Source organism: Gekko japonicus, unplaced genomic scaffold (genome assembly GCF_001447785.1).
Source record: "Gekko japonicus isolate JY-2015 unplaced genomic scaffold, Gekko_japonicus_V1.1 scaffold1322, whole genome shotgun sequence".
NCBI lineage: Eukaryota > Metazoa > Chordata > Lepidosauria > Squamata > Gekkonidae > Gekko > Gekko japonicus.
Window position 1 is genome coordinate 474,374 of NW_015172044.1, and position 18,096 is coordinate 492,469.

General features: G+C 46.9%; 1 protein-coding gene across 2 annotated transcripts in view; it reads left to right on the forward strand.

Annotated features, from left to right (window-relative positions):
• Positions 1-18,096, forward strand: part of SYT12 (synaptotagmin 12) — a 93,146-nt gene that overhangs the window by 45,770 nt on the left and 29,280 nt on the right. The window lies entirely within an intron of this gene.

Here is an 18,096-nt window from a genome sequence, read left to right on the forward strand (position 1 = left end):
GCCCCCTGGGCTCTTTACTGCTGGAGCTCCACTCCTGTGCGCTCCTGCAGGAAATGACCCCTGTTTAAAACTGTTTGGATTGAGTCAAGACGCAAACAGGTACCAGGAAATACATCTGTGGGACTGATGGTCTAGGGGAATAATTGTATGACAGAGGCTAATGTATTAGCTATTCTGGGTGATATTTATTTTAGGGTCTTTTGTAAGTGGACAAGGATGTACCAGATGTCTTCAGGTACTTTTCACCCTCCCCCGTCATTATATGATTTCAGCAACCTTGACCAAAAATATTTACTTGAAAACTTGTGTCATGGATTCCAGCAAAACTTTCTTACAAGTAAGATTGCTGAGAATCTGTTAGTGCAAGTTATTTTTTTGCCTTTTGAAACTCTTCCAAACAGAGCTGAGGTTTGGTTGGCTTTTCCTGCATTTGTGACAATCGAGTTGGGCACACAACACAAACTTTTTCAGGCTGCCTCTGCCACATGTCCTGTTACTGAGCAATGATGAAAGTTTAACGTTTGCTTGATTGCTGTGTTCTTGGGGCTTATTTGGTCCTTTCCAAGCACCAGAGGGGTTTGTGTCAGATGGTCAGAGATGCTGGAGGAGGCAGAATGGAAGAACCACAACTGCAACTTGGAGAAAAGCTCGAGCCCTGAAGGCTTCTTTTTCAGAGCGGCGCTCTGTAGGAAGAAGTAGACCCAGAAACAAGCAGAAAGGCACTTTCTCTATCACACAGTGTCAAAACAAAAGTTATGAAGTAGAACGAACAGCAAATAGAGGTCAGGAACTGCTGCAAGACGCAGCGACACACAGGTCCGTGCTAGCTCACCTAAGAAACATTGAAAAGCTACTATCAGCTTGTAAACAATCCCACAAAAAGTAATTAGCCTTTATAACCTGTACAAACTTGCTCAAATAGACATGTGTTAGTCATTTGTTAATCTGGAAAGAAGAAAAAAATATAGAACCACGTTCTGCAGAGCTTTTCTGCTCAGTCGCCCAGAGATGGTTCTATTTATTTATTTATTTACTTACCGTATGGCAGAGAGTTACATAAAAAGGTAAAGATAAAGGTTCCCTTGCTCGAAAGCCAGTCGAATCCGACTCTAGGGTTGCGGTGCTCATCTCCGTTTCAAAGCCGAAGAGCCAGCGCTGTCCGAAGATGTTTCCGTGGTCATGTGGCCGGCATGACTAAACACTTACCTTCCCACTGGAGTGGTACCTATTTATCTCCTTGCAATTTCTTGCTTTCGAACTGCTAGGTTGGCAGGAAGAGTTACATACAGGAAGCATATAATAATATAAAATATGTAACCAAGTTGATACAAGGGGTATGCAGACTGGTTGGGCAATCCCCCTAAATACTAATATCTAAATTTTCAATCCGCTCAGTTGCAGCTGGGGAGAGTTGAAAGAGCTCCGTCGTCGCTCCCTGGAAAGCATGACGGAAAGCATTTTGGCAGGAAGCACCACAATTGCACTCCGGTCCTGGTATTTTGCCCCATAGAAACAACAGGCCTGCACAACTACCAAAGCCTGTTCATATTCTGTCAGCTGTCTTCCATACTTTATGTGGCAAGTCAAATCCTGTAGGCCTCTCGTCGGTGTTTATCAGGTTATGGATATCAGGTGGAACGGATTGCATCCATGTTTACAACCATTCATTCCCTAGATCGAACTTTCGTAATTGCAGGATTTGAGCAGATCTTATTGCTAGGTGTTGGGATCTTAGTTTGGATAGGCCTGCATCAGCTATGTCTTTGTGGATGGGCAACTCTCTGTTTTGAGTGATCTTTCTATAGTCACGAAGAAGAGCATCTTGTCTTCAGAGATGTGGGGGAGCGATGTGGCCCAATGTGGGTAGCCAGTAGTTTGGAGTGGGTTTAATCCATCTGTCATGGTTGCCATTGTTGTATTGAGTTGGACATCAAGTTTGTGGACACGGGGCTGTTGAGCCACACTGACGCATCATATTCAGCTGTACTATACACCAACCTGGAAGCTGAGCATCTAAGTGTTGTAGCAGGTGCACCCCGAGTTGTACCATATAATTTTTGGAGAATGTTGTTTCACATGCATATTTTTCCTGCTACACTGGTAAGATGGTGTTTATAGCTCAAGGTCCTGTCCAGGGTAATGCCAAGGTACCTAAGTTGTGTGTAAGTAGGGTGTCAATAAGGTAGACATTCAGTTCACGGTTGGCAAGATTGTTATTGAGATGGAAACACGAGTATTCTGTTTTTCCTGGACTTGGGATAAGCCACCATTTTTGGTAGTAGTCAGCAAAAATTTTGAGGTCCCTCGTCAGTATTTCCTCAGTCCTTTAAATTGATTCGTGCCTTACTGCAATTGCCATGTTATCGGCATAAGCAAACTTCCTCGATATCGTCTCGGGAACATCAGAGATGTACAGATTGAAAAAAAACTGGAGCGAGGATTGAGCCCTGGGTTAGGCTGTTATTCAGTTTTTTCTGCTTGCTGATTGACTGACCCATGATTACTTGGAAAGCTCTATCACTCAGCATGTTATTTAGGAGTCAAAATAATGTTCTTCAGGGGGGAAACTTGTAAAAACATGTACAGCAGACCATCTCTCCAGACTCCATCATAAGCGGCAGTCAGCCGATGTCTTAAGTCACTTCTGATATCCTGCCGCAGTGAAAGTTATTAAGCTGAGAACCTGGTCTTCACAACTACGATGGGGACATGTTTATTAATTCTGTCACTACCGTCAGCTCTTCAAGCCAACACATGGCTAGTGGCCTCCTCCTCCATCAGTCAAGAGTTCTGTCTGCTCTGATGCTCAGCACCAAAGGGACCCCTTCCTCCTTGTTCCCCTGAGTTTTATCACCTCTCTTTCCCCCACCCACTGACCAGGCCAGATCAGAGAAGCTTTTCCTGAAGTCTTCAGAATTTTCCTTCCTGAAGCCTCTCTAGTATTTAATTCCTCCAGATTTCTTTTCCCTGCTTGGAGTGGGGAACCTAAACATTATCTCACCTGCTAGATCTATTAGCCTTTGTATGAAGGTAAGTTTGGAAAGCAATTGAATTTACTTTCCCCCTTCCTGGCCTGTTCTCCACCCAGAGAAGACAAAAAACGTTTAAAACTCAAGAGTAGAGGTTTTGCTCAACTCAAACCTCCAAAGGTCAGCGTATACAGAAGGATGAGGGTAGGTTGATAGGACAAGGGCTGGCCATGAAACTGCAGGAGGTTTGTAAACATTGACAACACGCACTTCCCCAACTTTTACTATAATTGTGTTGGTGTCATTGTGGACATTTATTTATTTATTTATTATTGTATTTCTATCCCGCCCTCCCCACAAACGGGCTCAGGGCGGCTCACAGACAAGGGCAACATGTGCCAATATAAAACAATAAAAGCAGATAAAACAACATATTTAACAATAATAAAGTGCTCAGTGATGTTACCCAGTTAATCACATCAAGATGGTGACCCATAGATGTTACCCAAAAGCCCGTTTCAGCGGTATTGATCTGTTGGAACACTGTAGCTAGATATTTATAATGGGTCATCTCATTACCCATCATTGCCACGAGATAGTTGTTGGTGGTGGTGGTAGTGGCGGCTCCTAAGTAAAAGCCTGGCATCAATACCAGCTTCACATTTTCAGTGTCGCCTCGGGTGTAAGTCACTAGGGTTGCCAGACCCCCGGGTTTGGTGGTGGTTACCCGCTTTTTGGGGGGTTCTACTCACCAGCTGGCCACTGGGGGAAGCCCCGCCCCCAAGCCCCAACACCCACAGACATCCCTTTTCCTTCTCTCTTAAGAGAGAGGAGGGAGAGGGGCGGCTGTAAGCCACACGCCTGATCTCCAAGCGGCAGTGTCACTCAGAGAATGGGCAGGCAGGGCTGTGGGCACTTAAAGGGACCCCTTTAAGTGCAAGCAGCCAGCGAGACAGGGCCCCATGCGCCCGATCTCTGAGCGGCAATACTGCTCAGAGCCCTCTGGCTGCAGGGGGCACTTAAAGGGAAATCGGGCATGCGGGGGCCTGTCCCCTGGCTGTGTGCACTTAAAGGGGTCCCCTTTAAGTGCACACAGCCGGCGGGACCGTCCTGTGGGGGCAGGGCATGGAGCTTGGACATCCCCAACGTGACATCATCCCATTGGGGATGCCCTCTCCCCCTCTGGGAATGCCCCCCAAAGTCCCCCGCTGGGAGCGAAGATAGACCTGGCAACCCTATAAGTCATTATGCCGTAGGTATGATAGTATGTGATGCCAATAACATCATATCCTGCGATTTTCGCTCTGTGGCCATCTCGATTTTCATTATCAAGACGAGTTTCTTGAACAAGAGCTAAATCTGTTTTATTAGCCAGTAAGATTTGCAACAAGTATTGGCATTTAGATCTGCTTATACCCTCCATATTCATCTGGCAGATTCGGATGCCGTCTCCTATAATCCCTGGTCAAGAGATGGTTCTTATTCTACAGAAGAGTGGCTGCTTTTCATTCTGGAGGCTGGCCTATTTTAGCAGGTGGTACCAATAGAGACTCATTTATATCTCTTAATTCTAAGTGTCCTTATAAATCTCTCAAGTTCACCATTGGCTTATGGGCAATGTGGTGTACATTTGGTTTGCTTTAATCCAGGATGGTATGCAAATTGTGCAGACACTAAAAAGGGGGGTGTCATTTTAATGTTTCCCATCATTGCTGCATCCTTGGGTACTGGGAACATTAAAACATGTTATAATAATAAAATAATAATAATACTTTCCATTTATTAATCGCTTTCCCCAGTGGGCACAAAGCGATGTACAGTTACTCAATATAGACAAGGGACTAACAATGTTTGTAGGGGATAGGGAAGACAACATATATTCATTTAATTGCACACGCCGTCACTGCCCGGTGTAGACGTCTTCTGGCTTGGCTCCATCGTTTTCCTCAGGGCTGCTTGTTAACCAGGCTTCAGGACCCGTATGTCAATCGCCACACTGCCACCGCCTGGCTGGAACATCCACTGCAGGGATTCTTTGTAGCCAAGAAGTTTTTTCCCCGCCTTTTCCGAACCTCGACCAGGACGTCCGACCGTCAGCTAACACCCTCCCACAAGGGAGATTGGTGTGCCCACCCTCTCTAAGGAGTGGTTCCCATCTTATCTACTCGCTGAAGCTTTCGAATCGCTGGGTGGACGATGAGCTGGGGACAACAGGCTGGCTGCTCCTACCAGCGCGGGGCTCGAACTAACACAGTTTGGATGTTAAGACAGTGGGATATACCCACTGTGCCACCGCTCCCCTTATAAAGTGAGGGTGTGATGCTTACAGAGGCCAAAACAAGCTGGGATATCCAGGCCCATACCTGTGAAGTCAGTCTTACGACACTTTTTCCCCTCTGCAGCTCAAGTTTGATTTACCCTACCCCGTTTATTTATGACCCATTAGAGAGATACAAGTGAGGGCCCCATGAAACTCACAGGGGGGGGATCCCATTCCCCTTCGCTGTCTGGCATAACTCCCTTGGAGGAGCCACAGTGGGATGGTGTCCGGGTGGAGCTGCTCCAAGCCTGTGCTGCAAAAAGCAAGAAGACATTTATTTTGAGTTTAGTCTGCGAGAGGATGGACTGACCAAAATACAGTGGTTTCCATGCAGGCTTGCTGCTTAAATCACTCTGGAGTGCTAGCTGTGATCAGGAAGGATCCCACAATAAAAACTATTAAAAAGTAAAGGTAAAGGTTCCCTTGCTCAAAAGCCAGTCGAATCCGACTCTAGGGATGCGGTGCTCATCTCTGTTTCAAAGCCGAAGACCCAGCGCTGTCCGAAGACGTTTCCGTGGTCATGTGGCCGGCACGACTAAACACCAAGGCGCACGGAACGCTGTTCCCTTCCCACCGAAGTGGTCCCTATTTCTCTACTTGCAATTTCTTGCTTTCGAACTGCTAGGTTGGCAGGAGCTGAAACTAGAGATGGGAGCTCACTCTGTCATGCGGCACACTCGGGTCTCGAACTGCTGAACTACCGACCTTCCACAGCCTGCAGTTCAGCGTCTTAACCACTTGAGCCACCGCAGCTCTAAAGAAACCTCTAAAGAAATATCTAGAGAAACCCTGTTATATCAGAGTCCGCTTGAGCAACACATACACATTACTAACACTCTTCCACTTACAATGTCTTATCATGACCAATATAGAAAGCAATTGTGCAAGATAAAACAATCTCAAGAAGTATTCTTTGTGATGATTGATGGAACCAGTGTAAACATTTTCTGGTTGCTTCTACCCCCCAAAAAACGGCCTTTTCGTAACCCCTTGCCCCACATATACTCAGTACCAGGAGTTTCAATCATGAGGATGTTGGTGATCTCTTGTATTGGAACTGCTGTCCAGTGCAGATCAAGCTGGGCCAGTTCATCTACTTGCCAAAGATGACAGCAGACTCAGCAAGTGATCTAGTCGCAGTCCTGCAGGTGATGTACACACTGCCTCCTTTTTAACGGACTGAGTGTGCCCAGGAATCTAAGGCAGCTGAGAATGCAATTAAATAGCGAGTAGACAAATGGGTACCTACCCTTAGATGGGCAGGAGGCACCCTCCTCCGAGTGAGTTGGGTGGTGGAGGCGTCGGCGGAACATCAGCGGCAGCAGAGGATTCGCGGTGTGGAATGGCGATGCAGCAGCAGCAGCGACGGCGGTGAAGTCGGAAGGGCGATCCCTGGTGGCCAGAGAATGTAACATCTCTGAGTGGCTGAGTCGGATGACGACGGAGACGGAAGGTGCGGTGTTGTGGGGTGCAGGCGCGGCGGAGCCGTAAAATGGACATAGCCGAGTTCGGAAGCTGACACGGACCGTGTATTTGGGCAGGAGCAGCCGAAGGAAGCCACTATGATGGAAAGATCCTCCTCTGAACGCCAGGATGGAACCACCGACCAGAGCCGCCGGAAAAAGAAAGGAGCCGAGCCGGAGAAAAACAGCAAGCCCACCACCTGGGTGCCGGTAGGCAGCCCCGTCCCTGCACAATGTGGCCTTAGTTAGGGAAAAGAAACACTAGAATCTCTATGTAAACCGCCCAGAGACCCTTCGGGGTCAGGGCGGTATATAAGCCGAAGATATAAATAAATAAATAAATAAATAAGGCCCAAGCAGGAACCTTGAAGTACAGTTTTCTGAAGTTGCTATAGTTGGGTATCATTGTTAGGAGGACTTCTTTGCATTCAATGCATCGCAGTGTGAAACGCAGCCATCAAACCCTCTAGCAGCATCAAATCCACGGGTATTTTAGGGGAATGTGCCAGGACTTCCTCTAAAGAGAACAGTGCCTCCTCAGTATCGCTGCTCTGCTAATGCTGTTGTCTAAACCTGGGGTGATTTCTTCTATATTGCATTCCTGTCTTTTCCCGGGCACTTGTAGCCTTCTGCCTCTTTGCGAGCATGCAAAAGTGCCTGAAAACGTGTCTCTTCTCCTTTAACTTTGGATCACTGCCTCTTCGTTATTTAGGTAATTATTCATTTGATATCTTATCTGTTCATTAAAACAGTTTGAAAAGTAAAAATAAAAATAAGGAGATTAAAATCAACACAAGTGGCAATAAAACAATAAAAAAGGGCCAAGAAAAATGAAATTATAGAAGCAGTAGCACTCACCTTTAAAATAATCAATCAATGATAGTAATAGCCCGTTGAGTCGAATACAAATATATACAATCTTTTCCTCACATCCCTTCCTCCTAATATTTTGCATGTTGTTCTTCTTGTTTTGTTGTGATCCTGTGGGCAGGGTTTGTTCATTTTTGGCTTCATACCGTGACCAGTGCTGAAGCACTTGTTAAGTAATAAATATTAACGTGCCTTAAAGAGCCATGTAAGTGGTAATGGCTGGATTTTGAAATCTGTATTTCTGGGACTCTGTGAATGCACTGCAGAATTGTGAATGCACTGCAGCATTGTACCAAATAGGAAGTTCATTCAGTACTCTGATTAGTCATATGCTATCACTGCCTTGTCGTGGCGAGGGGGCTTGCATGGTTCGATGAGGCTGTGGGCTATGCCGTGGAGGGCCACCCAAGATGGACAGGCCACAGCAGAGAACTCAGACCAAGCGTCATCCCCTGGAGAAGGAAATGGCAACCCACTCCAGTATTTTTGCCAAGAAAACCCCATGTATCAAAAGGCTAAAAGATATGACGCCGGAAGATGAGCCCCTCAGGTCGGAAGGTGTCCAATATGCTACTGAGGAAGAGCAGAGGGCAAGTACAAGTAACCCAGAAAGAGTGAAGCGGCTGGGCCAAAGCCGAGTGTCTGATGGTGAAAGGAAAGTCCGATGCTGCAAAGCACAATACTGCATAGGAACCTGGAATGTAAATTCAGCAAACTTTAGAGGACGGTGGAAGACAGGAAGGCCTGGCGGGATCTGCTCCATGGGGTCGCGAAGAGTCGGACTCGACTGTGCGACTGAACAACAACAAGATAGATCCATAACAGCCCCACATCATCACAGAGCATACATGCTGGCACGCTTTAATGTTCTGCCATCAGAGGTGCTTTCAGGGAGGTACCGCCAGATCCCATATGTAGACAGACTTTGTCCTTGCTCTCTAAAAGATATAGAATCTACTACACACACCATACTTCATTGCCCCCTCTATAGGGCTATCCGATCTCGTTTTATTACTCCACTTCTAGAGCGTGAGAGCTGGCACTCTGATGACTCAACTGTTCATTTTCTTCTTTTTAATTCTAATTGCGAAATAATGGAGGCTGTTGCAAAATGTTTATATCGTGCAATCAGAAGACGAGGCTTGAATAGCCAAGTGTAAGGGACTGATGCATCTTAGTATTTCCCTGTATTTCCATGATGTTTTGTGCTTTCATGCCAATAAAGGTTTTGTGTGTGTGTGTGTGTGTGTGTGTGTGCGCTATAGATCCAAGTGAAGGATCGATACGAGCACAGCTGGAAAAAATGGTGGCTGGTTTCTGCCTTCCAGCAATCTGATGCACAAGTCTTGTTTCCTGCTGTTCTTAAGAATACCGAAAAGTGTCAAGAAAGGCAAAATGTTGCTGGAGTGTTCAGGAAAGCAGTGCCTAACAAAAGGAGAACTGAACGTAGAAGCAGGAAGGCTGTCTTCTTCAGGCGTTACATCCCTGAAAAGTGGGAGCCCCTCTGGCAGCACATGTTGGGAGCTTACAGTCCCGGTAATGCACCTGATATGTTCAGTCACCATTTTATGTGGATTGGGTAATGCATGGATTTTCCATACACATACAATTTCTGCGCATGCATAGTCGAATAGTGATTTTTTCTAGGCTTCCGCAGCTAGATTTGAATCTTGTAGCACCTTGGTGGTGGAAAGTGCTGTCCTGTCACAGCTGACTTCTGGTGACCCCTGGTGGGGTTTTCAAGGCAAGAGACATTCAGAGGTGGTTTGCCATTGCCTGCCTCTGCATCGTGACCTTGGTAGTCTCTGGACTAGGGGTGTCAAACATATGGCCCGAGGGCTGGAACTGGCCCATCCATAGCTTTTGTCCAGCCCGTGAGCAACTGGTTGTTATCGTTACTGCTGGAGGACAGAGACTGTGCATTACGTCCTTCTATACTGCCCCAGTCCTGATGAGTCGTGGGCGGTGGAAGCGGGAGGGTGGGCATCAGGGAGATACTGTAAGGAAATTAAGCATGTTTGTATTTTGAGTAAAAAATAATATCATTGAATGGGTTTGCCCGTGTCTTTTATAAAGTTTGTATATCCCATACCTGGCATTACGTTTTATGGCACACGTGGCCCAGCCCAACAAAGTGACATTTATGTCAGATCCAGTCCTCATAACAAATGAGTTTGACACTTCTGCTCTGGAGGTTCCCCATCCAAATACTAGCCAGGGCCAATCCTGTTTAGCTTCTGAGATCTGACAAGATCAGGTTAGGCTGGGTTATCCAGGTCAGGACAGTAGAACCTTAGAGAACAACGAGATGTTCTGGGTATAAGCTTCCAGGAGTCAAAGCTCCCTTCATCAGATTTGACTCTCAAAAGCTTATATCCCAGAAATCGTGTAGGTCTGTAATATGCTACTAGACTCAGATCTAGCTGTTATTGCAGACCAACGTGGTCACCCTCTGAAACGATCTTCTAAGGTTCTGGTTTGTGTGTATGAAAGTGGTACACGCATGGAAAATCCAATTCACGTGAAACGGTGACGACACATATCAAGTGCATCCTGGGGACTTCATCCTCCCTCCCCAAACAGTTCCGGTTTGCATGGCCATAGCATCTGAAGGAGGCCTACACATTGTCAAGGAAATGAAGAAGTCACAGGTTAGTAGGAGAGCTGGAGTTGTGCATGCAGGAGTCCTCAAGTCTGGTCCTGGAATATTCAGCTTACCTGGTGCTCTAGAAAGTTAAGAGGCATCAAGCTTCTTTGTGAGAGACAGAGTACTGAAACCCTGTCCTACTTTGCAGCTGGTGAACATGCTTCCCACAAGAGATTGGGGACTGGGGTATTTGATCCAAATCCGTAAAAGTCTATTGGAGTTTGTCGCAGAGGACCTATGTCTCATCAGAGCTCCTTCCTACAACAGGTTCCTGTATTTCTGGCTGTGCTTTAAATCAGAAGCATGGAAAACAGAGTGGCCAGATGCATACCAAGAACAAGTGTAGTTTATTGGAGATTGTTAGGGAGGGACCACGTCTCAATGGTCAAGTATCTGCTTTGTATGCAAAATTTTGCAAATGAGATTCCTGATATCGCTAGATTTAAAGGAGCAGGTGATGTGAAAGACCTCTGCCTCAGACCCTGGAGAGCCCCTCCCAGTCACAGTAGACAACACTGACGTTGATAGACAAATGGTCGGGCTCAGTATAAGAGTAGCTTCATGAGATCCAAGTCCTACTCTGGGATCAGATCTCCGTACATCCATGGCATTCAGAGGGTGTCCTTGTCCCACCCCTTTCTCTTAGCCTAACCTATTTTGTAGGGCTTTAAGGACATAGGAACATAAGCCAATGTTGGATCAGGCCAATGGCCCATCTAGTCCAACACTCTGTCACTTTTGTCACCCAGCTGTCTACCTGCCTATGGATCGAATCACCAACTATCAAGAGCTCCCCTCTCTCCCTGCCCGGGGATGGTTCCTTGGTGCAAAAGGATACCTGTTCACCAACTGAAGAAGAGGTCCCTTCTGAGGGCACATTCCCCTTATCCTCAGCACAGGGCCTTGTTCCCTCTTGACTCTCATGCTCCCTGGCAGCAGTCGGGCTGCCATAACCAGAGTGAGACATATCTAGCAAGTCCCCGAGAGTCTTTTCCATGTGCCTAACTGACTGTCTCTGCTTCTCCAGGTCAGCCATCTTGGCCTCAAGGGAACAAACTCGTTCCCTGAGAACCAGGAGCTCCTTGCACCGAGCACACACCCAAGACTTCTGTCCAGTGGGCAGATAGTCATACATGTGACACTCCGTGCAAAACACTGGATAGCCCCCAACCCCCTAATGGCATTCTGGCTTCATAATTGCTTTTTTAAAACAATAATTATATATAATCCTCCTTTAAAACCCTTTAAGTGGTTTTCCTTGTAGAAGTCTACTTACCTTACTGGGAACCCAAGGAGACTAGGGCCCTGGCTTTCTGGTTCTTCCTGGGCGTCTTACAGAGCCCCTAGGCTAAGAGCCACAGGCTAAGAGTCTCACCCTTTGGCTCTCACCCTTCAGCTCATGCTTCTGGCAAAGTGCTGCCTTAAATAGAAGCTTCCCCTCAGCAGAGGGTGTGGCCAGCAGCTATGCAAATGCACCCAGTCACTCAATTACAGTCAAACAATGACCCTTTCACACCCTATCTCAGGCAGCCAGGACTCTGCAACAACTCACAACTCACCCACACACTCCCAAACACAGTCCCCCAGTACCCTCTCAGCTAAATCACCTCAGCTGAAAGTAAGTAAAAAACCCCACTCACCCCTCTAGCAGCTCTATCTCCTGCTCCTTCTCAGAGCTCAGCTGGGTCAGCTCTGCTTCTGGCAAGGACAAGATAGTGGGGTGTAGGAACCATGTATTCTTCCCTGAAATCATTGAAAGATTTCACTAACTAAGAAAAGGATATTACTTTTGCATCTTTCAGTGGGCGTGTAAAATGTAAACTGTGTTTGAGAGCAGTCAAGGTTATAACTATGTGAATACTCATGAACCTGCCTTCTACTGGATCAGACTCTTGGTCCATCACAGTCAGTATTGTCTACTCAGACTGGCAGTGGCTCTCCAGCATCTCAGGCAGTCTTTCTCATTGTCTGCAGCCTGGTCCTTTTAACTGAAGATGCCACAGATTGAACCTGGGAACTTCTGCGTGCCCAGCAGAGGCTCTGCCGCTGAGCCAAGTCCCCTCCCCATGGAGAAAATGGACCTCTGTTCCAGGAACACCCAGGGGTGTGGGTGATGATACCACGAATGTGTAGACTGAAGCAGGATTTTGTCCAGTATTGCCCACCAAGTGTAAGACTGGGAACATGTTGGTACAAAATATGGAGCTCAAGGGAGCCCTGCGGCTGTCATACATTCCTGTCACGCTGACGGCCCTGCTGTGAAACAGCTCCGCTGAACATTTCCAGTCAGATTTTTTTTTTGCCCGACATTGGAGCTTTTCCTTCAGTGAAATGGAAGCTGATGAAATAAGTAATCCATTGTTGATGAGTTCATTGCAGACGGGGAATGAAGACGGGAGTGTGTAGGGGGGAAAGGTTGTGTTGGGAACAGACCTTGTTAAAATATTTTCTTCCATATAGCAAAGCCTTGGCCTCTTTGACTTTGCACTACAGGCCTGATCATTTGTTTCGCAAACCTCCCACGCACCCTGGGAATGGGAGACAGAAGCAGGCAAGGAGGGGAAGGGAGGCAAGGAGGTTCACTTCATCAATTTACATTCTCAGAGGCAGGCCAAGAAAAATCTAATTTGTATCTAAGCGCTTCCCTCTGTGTGATGTGTCTCTTCCTGCTAATTGCAGTCTGCAGTGAGTAATAGGAGGGGAAGCGTTTCTTTCCTCCTGCCGAGCCCAAGAAACGTGAGGGGGCAGAGAGGGTGAGATCTGCATCCCAGACATCGTGCTCTTCCTCTGAGACGTGTGACAATGTTATGTAGTCGGGGCAATAGATTTCATGTACCCGAGACATTTTATAGGGCACACCGCCACACACCAGCTCTGAGACTGCATGTCCTCCAACTATGATTATGTTGCTTAGTCTCCTATTTCACGTTTTATATTGCTTGACACAGGGGTCATTTTGTAGAAAAAGAGGTGAAGGAGCTCATTAGCATAACTCATTAGAATACCATATTTGCAAATGCCACACCCCCTGACATCACTGGAAGTGTGTCAGAAGGCAACACCCACTGCAACTTACCTGGCTGCTTCTTGCTCCTCGTGGCCCAGGGCTGCTGGTAGCAGGGGGCAGGGCTTGTTGCATGTGCCCGCCCCCCTGGGCTCTTTACTGCCGGAGCTCCGCTCCTGTGCGCTCCTGCAGGAAATGACCCCTGGCTTGACATTTGTGCTATCTAAAGAGTAATGTAGGATGCAGCCCTGAAAGACAATCACCGCTCCAAGGGTCCACAATCAATTCCCGAGTGGGCTGACTTCTAGGGGGGCTGTCTCCCAGGCAGCCTCCACCTCCTGTAGGACTGGTTTACATAAAAGGGGTTCTGTATTTTCTCTGGGCAGCCATGCATGGAAGTATCATACTCTGCTGAGAAGCCTGAGGACGAACCAGCCACTTGCAAGGGAAGGGCTACAGCTGTTTCCACAGGTAGACAAGCTGCTGGGATCGTAAAAATGGCTGCCCTCATATAAGTAACAGCTTTAGAGTAACGTGCCTTTGCGCACTTGGGTGTATCCAAGTGCTCAGTTGTGTAAACACACGTTGTTTGAGTATGTGAACTGATCGTAAGGCTTACTATGTGATGAGGTCTTTCCAAGGGGTCCCAATCCTAATGCAAGCTTTTTAGCATTTCTTCACTTCTGTGGAAGGTGGGCATTTGAGTGGCAACCAATGACATGTAAATAGACACCGCCCCATCGAAAACTCTCCCCAGCTGTTTCATGGTAGAAGAAGAAAAGAATGGATTTATACCCCACCCTTCATTGGAGTCTGAGTGGCTTACAATCTCCTTTCCCTTCCCCTCCCCACAACAGGCACCCTGTGAGGTAGGTGGGGCTGAGAGAGCTCTTGAGAGAACGTCTCTGAAAGAGCTTGTGACTGACCCAAGGTCACACCAGCAGCTGCATGTGGGGGGGGGGAATGGGGAATCAGTGCTCTTAACCACTACACCAAACTGGTCCTCCCTGACACCCAAATGGCAGACTTCAAATAGGAACAGAAGGTGTTACTTGTCTCCCCTCCTCCCTTTTTTGTTTTTTTCCCCATTCTCCCTTCACCCCGGGGGGGGGGCTGGCTGTGATGGACATAGGGGGCAGCTTAAATTGCCACAGTGTCTGGGAACAGAGAATTGCCCCCATCCTGTACCCTCTACTACACAGCACCTTTTCAGATCCATGATGAGAAGGTCGGGGGGGGGGGGGAACCAAGGTCACTGTATCCTTGCATATTGTGATGGTAGTGGGTGGGGTAAGGGAATGCTTTTAATCAGTTCCCACCAGCCTTCAGAGACTTAAGGTACAGCAGTCCGGAGTGCTGTGGCTCTCCTGGGTGAAACTGGGTTCCCTCCCCCTTTTCACTGTATTCATGCCCTCATGATCCAATCTTGCTCAGTAGGAAAGCAATGTGAATTATTTAGATGAGGAATAACAACAAGCCAGTGAGGTGGATTAGGCTGAGAGTGTGTGTCCAGACCAAGTTCACCCAGCACAATGTCAGAACCCACAGCCAACAACGTAGTACACGTTTATCACCTCTTCTTTATTGAAGAGCTATAGATGCATTAACATAGGCACTGTTAAGAATGGCGGCTGCCCATGGGGCATAATAGGATATAGGGTATTTGTATGCACCCCCCACTGCCCTGGCCAATTAGCCACACTCCCGCACGTGGGATAAGGCGCTCCAGCCGTTTAGCGCTGAAGCTGGGAACCTAGCTCACTCCCACGGTTCCTCTAGAGCTCCTCACGATCCAATCTTGCTCAGTAGGAAAGCAATGTGAATTATTTAGATGAGGAATAACAACAAGCCAGGGAGGTGGATTAGGCTGAGAGTGTGTGCCCAGACCAAGTTCACCCAGCACATTTCCTTTGGGGATTTTGAACTTAGACTTCCCAAATAGTAGGCTGATACTGACCACTGAGGAAGACTATAGTTTTGTAGACAAGCACATAGCCCTCAATCTGTGTCATGGTTCCTTCTCATGTTCTTGACCAGCACATAAAGCAATTTATGTACAAAAGCTTGCAATGCACAGCCATTTCATGTTTTCCCCTGGTCTCTAGGTTCAGAACTCTGAGCATGAGATTTCTATACTGAATGTCAATAAATCAAACATAGTTTTGCCCCTTACAGATACACACTTGAACAGCATAAAATTGCAACAGCACAGACATTTTGATGCAATAATTCAGAGCAAGAGGTGTCAATTATCGGAGACACTGTTAAATAAACCAAATATTGTAAGAGCGCTAAGTAAAAAAGCCCAACCCTTTGTGTCCTTTATAAAGTTTATATCTCTGCTACCTGGCATTACATTTTATCACACACATGGCCCGGCCCAACAAGATCTCATTTATGTCAGATCCGGCCCTCGTAACAAATGAGTTCAACACCCCTGGTCTAGATTGTGACCGCTGTAATGGCCTCCTGTAGTGCATGACGGCCTGTAGATGGTCACCAAGTATGCTTCAGGGACTGGCATAAATTTACTGATTTTGGAAGCTATTATTACTTAAGTAGCTAAATCATGAATTGGTGTCAGAATCGGCCCCTTGCCTGGGTCATTGGGTCATTCTACTTGTAATTTTGGCTCTCTGATGTACATAACTTTACTTTGCTGAATTCTATTATCATTGCACTGGCTATTTCCTCCCTGCTTGTAGCACCTGCCGACAATGTATCAATCTGTTCACAAGGATCCTCCTCTGACATTCCTGAGGGAGGAGTGATTGAGACATGTCTGTGTGAATCTTAGATTAGCTGCGCTATTGTAACACTGTGAAAGGGAACCTCCTCCATAAAGGCCAGAGGGAATCTTCGCTGTTTCTTCTTCTCATGGCCTTCGAGAGAGAGTCAACTGATAAACATTCTCACCATGTTAATTGTACTATATTAAGCTTCCTAAATGCTGTGTAATCATGACATGTGAATGAGGGCTGGACCAAAGGTCTTGTAGTTCCCTACCTTGTAATAATTTTCAGTTCTGTCAAAGAGTTCAACTTTGAATGCAACTTTCCTGACTTTCCAAATAAAGCCTGGAAAAGGACTTATTGCGTCTGAGAGTTACTGCATGAGCTGACAATTGGTCAGTGCAAATGCTATGGTGGGTAAGCACAAGGAAGACGCTGTAATCAGCGAAGTGCACCAAGAGCATTATTCCTAGGGAAACCACAGGAGAAAAGGTTATAGATTTTGCACAGGGGGTGTCTCTGGTGAATTCAGCAGTGGTGCTTCTGGCAGCAGGTAGAAAGGGCATGTCTTGGAAGTGGTCAAAGGGGACATGTGGCCTCAGAACTCAGAGGACTTGTAACCAGTTAAGACTTAAATAAAGAGGGTATAGGAAACCCTGACAGACAGAAATGCAGAAGGTTCAGACCCTTAGATGGCATCAATTGACCTGGGCACAAAACTGCTGCTTGCTGCTGCTTTTTTAAAGCTCATCTTCTGGGAGAGAGTTGTTAATGCAATTTTTTCCCCAAAAGTGGAGAAGAGAAAAGAAAAAAACCAAACTCTGTAAACTTTTAAAAATTAAGAATATTTGCATATCGTTGCTTTCATTTGTCATATTTATTCTGCTTCTACTGGACGTGGAGAAAAATGTGCCTCTGGCTTTCGAGACTACACTGAGCACTGCCAAAGCTAACCCATAAGGACTAGAAACAAGACGGTTTATCTGGTTTATTAATTCTGAGGCAGGTACCAGATTTGATCCACTTCTTGCATGGTGCAATCACAGCTTTGTTGAATGCATGAATTCCTGACTGCCGCGTCCTTTTCCATTTGCTGAAACCTGAACCAGTGAGCCCTCACATGAGCCGGTTCAGTGCGGTAGTGTTTCTAGGAGCAGAGATTTTTCAAGAATGGATGTTGCTGGCCTCCCTGTGGCGGCCACACAATCTTGCACGTATAGCAGCAGCTGGCACCAGGCCCGAGTGCGGGTCACCTGCTTCTGCTCTGCCCCTTTGCAAGAGGGCTGGCTCAGCATTCTGTGCCCTCCACTCCTGTTCAACCAGTCCCTGGAGTGTCCTCCTTGAGCTGAGCTTCACAACATCAGCACAACTGCAAGTTTAGCATTTGCTGTGAAATTAACATTGTGATTTCCGTCTGTCCCTGTTTAATCTCCTTGTATTCCAGGGATTTCCCAAAGACTGCTGTGAGGATAGCACCTCCTCATTAGCTGAAGAACTCAGCAGGCAAGCAGAGTGTTTGTGGACAGATTTCCCAGCACTCTTGGCTGCAGGAGATCTCAATCATGGCCAGAGGGAACTGAGAGGACTGGATGGGATTTCCCCCAAGGGCTAGTTGGCTCATTTTCATATTTACGTCTCTTGTTGCATTAAACATATCCTATGCTGGGTAAAGTTACAGAGATGCTAGGGGGAAAGTTAGAAACCCACTTCCCCCTTGTTTGTGCATATGGCTGCTGAGGATTTCAGCCTTTGGTTAATATCCCATTCGGGGGATTATCCTGTTAAATGAAGGGAAGAGAGGTGAAGAGAAGGAATCCAAAGTGATGGTTTGCTGGTCTGGCTCAAGTGGTTAAGACGCTGAGCTGCAGGCTGTGGAAGGTCGGTAGTTCAGCAGTTCGAGACCCGAGCATGCCGCATGATGGAGTGAGCTCCCGTCTCTAGTTCCAGCTCCTGCCAACCTAGCAGTTCGAAAGCAAGAAATTGCAAGTAGATAAATAGGTACCACTTCGGTGGGAAGGTAACAGCGTTCCGTGCGCCTTGGTGTTTAGTCATGCTGGCCACATGACCACGGAAACAGTCTTCGGACAGCGC